This window comes from Dysidea avara, chromosome 4, assembly GCF_963678975.1.
Source record: "Dysidea avara chromosome 4, odDysAvar1.4, whole genome shotgun sequence".
In the NCBI taxonomy this organism is placed as follows: domain Eukaryota; kingdom Metazoa; phylum Porifera; class Demospongiae; order Dictyoceratida; family Dysideidae; genus Dysidea; species Dysidea avara.
The window spans coordinates 10,269,104-10,279,321 of NC_089275.1; positions in this window are offsets into that span (position 1 = coordinate 10,269,104).

A 10,218-nucleotide genomic window follows, 5' to 3' on the forward strand; every position below is an offset into this window, starting at 1 on the left:
ATTTTGAATCATACTGAAGACACTTTTGAGCTTGGTTATGTATATACAATACTTCCAAGGTGCCATGAAGATATTGTAAGGCTTCTTTGTGGTTAGTATTATTTGGTGAGAAAGTACCAACCTCCATGATACCTAATATACAGTACTGAATGATTTTTCACACTATTGTTATAAAAACTTATTAACAATTTTATAGCAGTTGCAGTATAAATCAGTGGCAGTAAGACAGTATTATAGTACTGTATCATCATACAGTATGATAGTATTGTATATTAGGGATCATGAAGGTTTGGGTTTTTGGCCAAAATATCACCCCAAAACCACCACACCATACTGTGTCCTCTTTTGTGACCACCACACACAGAGGACACAGTGACCAAGGATGCTTCCAATAAATTGCTACAGAATTTTAGTTTTTTTTTATTAGAATTATCTACTGATTGACTAACTGCCTGCCTGCCTGCCTGCCTGATGCCTTCAGACAAGTATAACTCGACAACCACTAAGGCTACAGGCCTAAATTTTTCACTGTCAGACAACCTGACTGGTGCCTTTTGGCATACCACAGTACATACAATGCATGCTGCATGGACTTACCTGTGTCCTCTTTTGTGTCCCATTTATCTTTGTGACAGCACAAAGTGTCAATTTGTGATAGTGCAGCATGATGGCTTCCCTATGTTCATAACAGGAATTGTCCTAGTTTTTTCTTTTGACTGGATTGATTGTAGGGGTTTTTCTCATAGTGTTCTTTGTTTGTAACACTGTGTAACAAGCTGAACACAACTGAAAATGAAGCACAATGGCACTTTGCTTTTTAATAATAATTGATAGATGGGGCACGTTCAGACGCAAAATTAACTTAATGGCATGCCTGGTGTCATTCTTCCTTATGTGTGGATTGATTAGTCATATGTAAACAAACAGGTATAGGGATTAAATGACCGATAAGTGGAGTGAAGACCATCTTAGGTCCTACAAACAAAAGGTAGAGGATTTGAACCAGTTACGGGTTTGGGGATTCCATCTGCTACTCACACACCCAATGTGCAGCTAGTTTCTGAATTGCTTCCAGTTGAGCAATGTTTTGGACAGAGTGTAAATACCATACAGGTGCAGTATTCCAGTAATGGGCTAACAAGGCAATTGTAGGCATCATCAGCTTTAACAGTAGATGGACTTGCAAAAAGAATGTGTCTTAAATAGTGTCGTGAGTGGGAGGCATTAGCTGATATAAAACATTTTTTCCATTACATGCTCAGAATTGTTCCAAGATACGTATTAATTGTTAGAAAATTCTGTCTTGGGTAAGGGGTTTAGTAACGCTCACATTCCTGCTAACTTTGATGAAAGCACTGTGTAATAATATAATGGGATATCAATAAACATTTATAAGCAATTGCAAAAAACATTACATACCCTCTACACTTTTGTATGCTTTAAAATTGAAAGTATGCATTAATGTACGTAGTAACTTATGTACACTATTTTGTAGCAAGGTGATTAGTGCTGGTTGCTTGGTGTGGATAAATTATTGTGTGAAGATGATAATCTTTCTCAAATTATGGCTACAAACCTTTCACCAACACTTATTAAAGGTTAGTGATTTGATATCAGACTAGTAAGTACCTATTAACCCACCATTTTGAGAAGATAATTATATCTAATCCAAAACAGCCAAGCTGTAAAAAAAGAGTGCGGCCTCCCAAAAGGCCAGGATGAAAAAAAGATGTGAAATCCAAGGTGGCAGCCAAGAAATGGCTGTGATGGTAGGTTAATGGTAAAAATTTTAATAACGACAATTCAGGTGAATTTGTGCCACTTGGTCTTGGTACAAAATTCACCTGAATTGTCGTTATTAAAATTTTTAACATTAACATACCATCACAGCCATTTCTTGGCAGCCACCTTGGATTTCACATATTTTTTCACCATAGCCTTTTTGAGGACCGCACTCTTTTTTTACAGCTTGGCTGTTTTGGATTAGATCTTATTTAGCGGGAAACTCTACAAGCAGTTACAAGTACTGGAAGCGGCCTGAAAGGTAATAGATTGTTGCATTTTTTGCATAAATTTCATACGCGTCCTTGCTATGCTTGGAGAGTTATGCCTGCTTGAATTCTTTAAAACCTCCAGTTTATCTCAAAACTTCTAACATGCGATATGGGTCATTTTCCAAAATCCAGCCACATAATTATTATGGTGCACGTTTATTCGAAAAAATCTTTAACATGATGGGAGGCTTAAAAGCAGAGATTTCCAACCAAATTAAAAATTTTACATTCCTTACATTCATTGGTATGGCAAATATTGTGCTATCTATTACCGGGGTTTTCAAGTCCGTTGTCCTATTATAATTGTGCATGCGCTAAAACCTACTAACTGAAGGGCCATTCACTGGTTATAAAGGAGTCACAACAACACAGTGAGTAATAGTTTTATCACATTTACAATCATCCATCGTAATAGGGCACACACAGTTACCTGATCTCACTTGAATCTGCCATTTCTTTCGCACTGCTAAGCGCATGCGCCAAAATACATAGGACAACGCACTTGAAAACCCCGGTACAGAAAATTGCATTGTCTTTGCAACAACCGGCCATGCGCGGTTTGAGCATGCGCGTGTTTTGAATAATAAAACGTGCGCAATACCGGGTATAACAGTACGCAGGTATCGAAGCCGTTCAATTCCTCGTCAGTTAAATCATTGCATAACCGGAATTATACACACTTTTACGGCAAGTATACCAGGAATGGTAAGATCATCACTAGTTAGCAAATACCAAAACCCTGTATTGCACGCATTTTATTATTCAAAACACGCGCATGCTCAAACCGCGCATGCTCAAACCGCGCATGGCCGGTTGTTGCAAAGACAATGCAATTTTTTGTACTGCTGATTGCACGAATCTTTAAAAATTGCGTGACGCATGCGTGTGTGCGCACACAAGATTTAAAAACATTTTGTTTCACGGAACAGGTTGCTGATGTCGGTGACTAAGATTCCCAACGTAAGCAACTTTTTCCGTGAAGCAAAGCATTTTAATTCTTGTGTGCACATACACGCATGCATCACGCAATTTTTAAAGATTCGTGCAATCAGCAGTACCGGTAGAATCATTTTAGTCTCAATCAGTGGCTCCTACTGTGGTGGATACGCATGCGCATGGCTCACGTGGGATATAAAATTACTTGCTTAATGATTGTAGTAGTTGCTGTTGCTGTGATTATTGTAATCTGTATGATATTACAGTGTTCATGATTAAGAATCTTTAATCACGATACTACATTTCTGGCGACGAAGATGGCGGTAGCATTTGGCAAAGTCTCTGCGTTCAACCCGAGTCAAGATGAATGGCCGTTGTATGTCGAGCGACTGGGACATGTTTTCGTGGCAAATGGGATTACCGAAGAACCCAAGAAGCGAGCTATTTTTCTTTCAGTCATCGGTGCCAGCAACTACAAACTGTTGTCTAGCCTCATGGCTCCAGCTAAGCCCAGAGAAAAAGAGTGCACTGAACTGGTCGAGAAACTTTCTGAACACTTTACTCCGGCTCCTTCAGAGATTGTCGAACGTTTCAAGTTTCACACAAGGTTTAGAAAACCTGGAGAATCAGTTACTTCTTACGTGTCTGAACTAGGTTCCATTGCAAAGCGTTGCAACTTTGCAGCTACCCTGGAGACCATGTTAAGAGACCGCATTGTCTGTGGGATCAATGACGCTGTTATTCAACGCCGTTTGTTGTCTGAGAAAGAATTGACTTTTAAGTCCGCGTTGGAAATAGCTCAAGGAATGGAGTCGGCTGCTCAGAATGTTAGAGAACTGACGACTCGTCCTGACTCCGTGCCTCCTGCACCTGTACATCATGTAACAAACTCTACTAGACTGACAAACGTTTGTTATCGTTGTGGACAGCATAGCCACTACGCTCCAACTTGCAAACACAAAGAAACTGTGTGTAAGAAATGTGGTAAGGTTGGACACTTGCAGAAAGTCTGCCGCAGTAAGAGGACTAAACCTACAGAGCAATCAGGTTCTTCCAAGAGCACAGAACAGTCCAATGCTAAAAGCAAAGGAGTTAACACTGTTGTCAAAGAAGGAACTGATGAGTATGCACTATTGAATGTTACCTCACCTGGAAAAGCCACGCCCTGGAATGTAATTGTTGACATGGAAGGTGTTTCTGTCTCAATGCAATTAGACACAGGAGCTTCATTGTCTCTCATGTCTGAGACCACATTCAGAGAACACTGGCCTCAAAGAGAACTTGCTCCCTCTGAAGTCAGACTGTCTTCCTACTCTGGTGAGTCTATTCCTGTTTTGGGCTCTGTTGATGTCAAAGTTACATACAAATGTCAATCATTTACTGTGCCACTAGTTATTGTCAAAGGGTCTGGCCTCACATTGCTAGGTCGTAATTGGCTGCAAATGCTCAAACTTGATTGGCAGGAAATATTTCTTGTACATGATGACTCGCTTCCTCTAGTTTTGCAGAAACACGCAAAACTTTTTGAAGAAGGCTTAGGCACTCTTACAGGCTTTCAAGCCAAAATCGTGGTAGACCCTTCAGCTCAACCCAAATTCTGTAAGGCACGTACGGTCCCTTATTTTCTACGTGACAGAGTTGAGAAAGAGTTAAATTGTTTAGTGGATGAGGGAACATTAGAAACTCTCAAAGTGTCTGACTGGGCCTCTCCAATTGTTTCAGTTTAAAGCCTGACAAAGTCAATGTTCGTATTTGTGGAGATTTTAAACAAACTGTCAATCATGTCTCCACCCTAGACAAATATCCAATACCTAAAGTAGAGGATTTGTTTGCCACACTAGCAGGTGGAAAATTTTTTAGTAAGATTGACCTTAGTCAGGCATACCAACAACTTCCATTAGCTGATGAATCTAAGCAGTATGTTGTCATTAATACACACAAAGGCCTCTTTTGTTACACACGTCTGCCGTTCGGTGTTTCGTCAGCACCTGGAATCTTTCAGCATGTGATGGAGAATGTATTGCAAGGTATACCAAATGTTGTTGTATATTTAGATGATATACTTCTTTCAAGTGCCAATAAATCTGACCATTTAAAGTTAATTGTCCAAGTTTTAGATTGCCTTGAAAAGACTGGGTTAAGAGCTAGAAAAGAGAAATGTGAATTCTTTGCAGATTCTGTGGCATACCTAGGTCATAAAATTGACAGTGAAGGCTCACATCCACTTCCTGATAAAGTTGAAGCTATCCAAAATTCCCGAGCACCAATAAATGTTCAAGAATTGAGAGCTTACTTACGACTGTTGACTTATTATAGTAGGTTCCTGCCAAATCTGTCTACTGTGTTATCACCCTTAAATCAGTTGTTGCAAAAATCTGCCAAATGGAAATGGACTGCTACAGAACACAAAGCATTTGTGGCTTCCAAAGAATTGTTATTGTCATCCCGATTACTAGTTCACTTTGACCCAAGCATAAAGCTTACTCTTGCAGTGGACGCTTCTGCCTATGGGTTGGGGGCTGTTTTAGCAGACAAATATCCTAACGGCTCTGAGAGACCATTTGGTTATGCATCTTGCTCACTAAGTAGTGCAGAAAAGAACTACAGTCAAATTGAAAAAGAAGGGCTTGCTTGTGTATTTGGTGTAAACAAATTCCGTTCATACTTACTGGGACACTCATTTGAACTGGTCACAGACCACAAATCTTTTGCTATCCTTGTTTCATCAACACAAGGCAACTTCTACACAAGCTTCTGCTAGAATCAAACGTTGGTCACTAACTTTGTCTGCCTATGAGTACACTATTGTTTTCCATGGTACCAATCAGCACAGTAATCAACCCCAACTGAAGTGCCTATGGCACCAGAACTCGTTTTACTGTTGGATCATTTGGCTAACTCGCCAGTGACTGTTAATGACATTCGTACTTGGACCAGACGTGATCCTGTATTAGCTCAAGTTCTTCAATTTGTCGAACAAGGTTGGCCCAATCATTGTGATTCAACATTATCTGCTTACTCATCTCGTAAAACAGAACTCTCAGTTTTAGATGGTTGTATTTTGTGGGGGTCTAGAGTGGTGGTACCTGAGAATGGCCATCATGCAGTTTTACAAGAATTGCACAGTGCTCACCCAGGCATGACAAAAATGAAAGCACTTGCTAGAATGTATGTCTGGTAGCCAGGTTTAGAAACTGATATCGAAGAATCAGTACGTTTGTGTAATGAATGCCAGCTCAACCAATCCAACCCTCCAACAGCTCCACTTAATCCATGGAACTGGCCATCACGACAATGGGCAAGATTGCATATTGATTATGCCGGACCATTTGAAGGCCGCTATTTACTTATTCTTATTGATGCTCACTCAAAGTGGATTGATGCTTTTCCGGCAGCATCTCCGTCTTCCAGTGTTACTATTGACTTACTTCGTTCAGTTTTTGCTCAGTTTGGACTGCCTGAAACAATAGTATCAGATAATGGTAGTTGTTTTGTGAGTGAAGAATTTCAGCAATTTCTGAAATCCAATGGTGTTAAACAAGTAAACTCCGCACCGTATCACCCTTCTAGTAACAGACTAGCTGAAAGGGCTGTACAAATTGTGAAGAAAGGACTAAAAAAGACCACAGATGGCACAATTAATCTAGAAATGCTAGAGTGTTGTTTTCTTACCATAATACACCTCACTGCACAACTGGCAACTCGCCAGCTAAACTTCTTTTAGGAAGACAACTCTGTACAAGGCTAGATTTGCTTAAGCCGAACACTGCTGCACAAGTTGAAAGTAAGCAGCTGAACCAGAAGATCTCTCACGACAATTCAGTGCAACCAAAACAGTTTGCAAATGGTCAGTCAGTGTTAGTTCGTGTTTACAATCAACAATGCAAGTGAACACATGGCAAAATCCTTAGATCTACTGGTCCAGTGTCTTACATAGTAAAGCTATCTAATGGTCTCACTTGGTGTCGACATCAAGATCAACTGAAAAGTTGTTCAGTACCAATAACAGTACAATCTACTGAATTACCTGAAACTGTTCCTCAGGACATGCTTTCTGCTCCTTCAACTTTTGTTTCATCAGAACTTCCAGACTCAGTGCCTTCTAATTCTGACTTTCAACCATCGGCTTCAACTCGCCGTTATCCACAAAGAACACGTCAACTTCCACAAAAGTATTCATCTTACCCATATACTAACACTTAATATTGCTCATTATTGTATTTTACTTTGTTTTGCTTCTTGTACTTCATTTTTTTCCCTTTTCAGTTAAGTGTTGTATTTTTTTAGGGGGTGGGGGGGGTGTGTGGTGGATACGCATGCACATGGCTCACGTGGGATATAAAATTACTTGCTTAATGATTGTAGTAGTTGCCGTTGCTGTGATTATTGTAATCTGTATGATATTACAGTGTTCATGATTAAGAATCTTTAATCACGATACTACACCTACCAAAAGATTTAAGCAAAAGAAGTCAGCAGAGTGGTAATTTTCGTGTACGACATTTTTAGGGCTTTCTGTACATTAACGTGGCACCAAGCACAATATCCAAAGTGCCATAAATTTGAGCATGAATCTCCTAATGACATGAAATTTTCACCACATAACCATTTAATGTAGTAAAATGCATGAGCTAGGTAAAACCTTTCTAAAATGACCACTCCTTTGTAGAATTACCACTTATAATATTCAATGTTTGAGTTAGTAATTTGCTAAGAATAGTGTGAGTTCTGTAAACACAAATTATATACAGGTACCCCCAAACATACATATTTACAGATGATTAATTAGTGATCAAGACACACGGTAGTGTGTCGTGCGGCCCAAGAAGCCGGCGCGTAACACCCGTGAGTATATTGACAGGAAGAAAGAAAACGCAATTTTCGCACCTCCGTAGCTCTGTGCTTCCTTGCTGAAACAAGACGATTTTGCTGTGGACATGCCCTCCAACTGCAGCACTCCACATTCCAAATTTGAGCGGAATGGCTTCGCGCGTTCCCGAGATAGGCGACTTCAAAAATTGGCTCAGTTTCTTCGTTTTTCTTCTTATTTTTCTTTTTCTTGTCACACTTGCAAAAACTGCTATAAAACGCGAACGCCATATCCGATTACCTTGAAATTTGGCACACAGAAGGGGGATATAAAGGCGCATCTCGGTACCACTTTTGGCTGGAATACGATAAACAGGCAAAGAGTTATGAGCGATTATTCACGAAAAATAACACCAATATGTTGTCACGCCTACAGGGTAAACCGCGTATGGGAAGAAGCTGAAAATCGGTGGGTGGATAGGTTAACTATTGAACCTCAAACCTTTTGTGGTTTGAAAGAAATCGACCTAAAAAACAGTAAGATACAACGACAAAACCAACAGTATGTAACAATTACGCAATCGAGATTAGCTAATAATAAAACGACTGCTTGCTACGCCTACCAGATAAAGCGCTTGGGGTAATGCTTTGAAAATCGTTGTACAGATGGAGTAATCATCTTAGAAAGGATCATCAATGGTGTAGAAGAATCAGACTTAAAGCCACGGAGTTATAACACGAAATCCAACTTGGTGCAGCAAGTTCGAGATCGAGATACTCTAATAGAGCAGTCATCCTAATAGAGCAGTCACCCTGAAGAGAATTCAAGAGATCAGCTAGAAATAAGAAACCTGTATAGAGATCAGCTACACACAAGTCACCCTGTAGAGAGATCAGCTAGAAGAAGTTACCTTGTAGGGAGTACATGCAACTATGGAAAGGGATAGTTCAGCTAGAAAAATCACCTTGTAGTATTCAGCTACAAAGAAACCGTCATGTAGAGAGTTCAGCTACAAACAAATCGCCCTGTAGAGAGATCAATAGAAGAAGTTACCTTGCAGAGAGTTCAGCTACAAAGAAACCATCATGTAGAGAGTTCAGCTACAAACAAATCTCCCTGTAGAGAGATTAGCTAGAAGAAGTTACCTTGTAGAGAGTTCAGCTACAAAGAAACCATCATGTAGAGAGATCAGTTACAAACAAATCTCCCTGTAGAGAGATCAGCTAGAAGAAGTTACCTTGTAGAGAGTTCAGCTTCAAACAAATCACCCTGTAGAAAGATCAGCTAGAAGAGGTCACCTTGTAGAGAGTTCAGTTACAAAGAAACCACCATGTAGAGAGCTCAGCTACAAACTAGTGACCTTGTAGAGACATCAGCTAGAAAAGTTACCTTGTAGAGAGTTCAGCTACAAACAAATCACCCTGTAAAAAGATCAGCTGGAAGAAGTCACCTTGTATAGAGAGTTCAGTTACAAAAAAACACCATGTACAGAGCTCAGCTACAAACTAGTGACCTTGTAGAGACATCAGCTAGAAGAAGTTATCTTGTAGAGAGTTCAGCTACAAAGACACCATTCTTTAAAGAGCTCAGCTGCAAACAAATCACCTGTACAGAATTCAGCTACAAATAAATCACCCTGTAAAAAGATGAGCTAGAAAAAGTTACCTAGTAGAGAGTTCAGTTACAAAGAAACCACCATGTAGAGAATTCAGCTACAAACTAGTGACCCTGTAAAGACATCAGCTAGAAGAAGTTACCTTGAGAGAGTTCAGCTACAAAGAAACCATTATTTAAAGAGCTCAGCTGCAAACAAATCACCTATACAGAATTCAGCTACAAACAAATCACCATGTAGAGAGATCAGTTAGAAGAAGTTATCTTGTAGATAATTCAGCTATAAGCAAATCACCCTGTAGAGAGATCAGCTAGAAGAAGTTAACTTGTAGAGAGTACAGCTACAAAGAAACCATCATTTACAGAGTTCAGCTTCAAACAAATCACCTGTGGAGAGTTCAGCTACAAACAAATGTCCCCTTTAGAGAGATCAGCTAGAAGAAATTACCTTGTACATAGTTCAGCTACAAAGAAACCACCAAGTAGAGAGTTCAGCTGCAAAGAAATCACCCTGTAGAAAATTCAGCCACAAACAAATTGCCCTGTAGAAAGATCAGTTAGAAGAAGTTACCTTTTAGAGAGTTCAGCTACAAAGAAATTATTCTGTAAAGAGCTCAGCTGCAAACAAATCACCTGTACAGAATTCAGCTACAAACAAATCACCCTGTAGAGAGCGGAGAGTTCAGCTACAAAGAAACCATTTTGTAAAGAGCTCAGCTGCAAACAAATCACCTGTACAGAATTCAGCTACAAACAAATCACCCTGTAGAGAGATCAGCTACTTTGTAGAGAGTTCAGCTACAA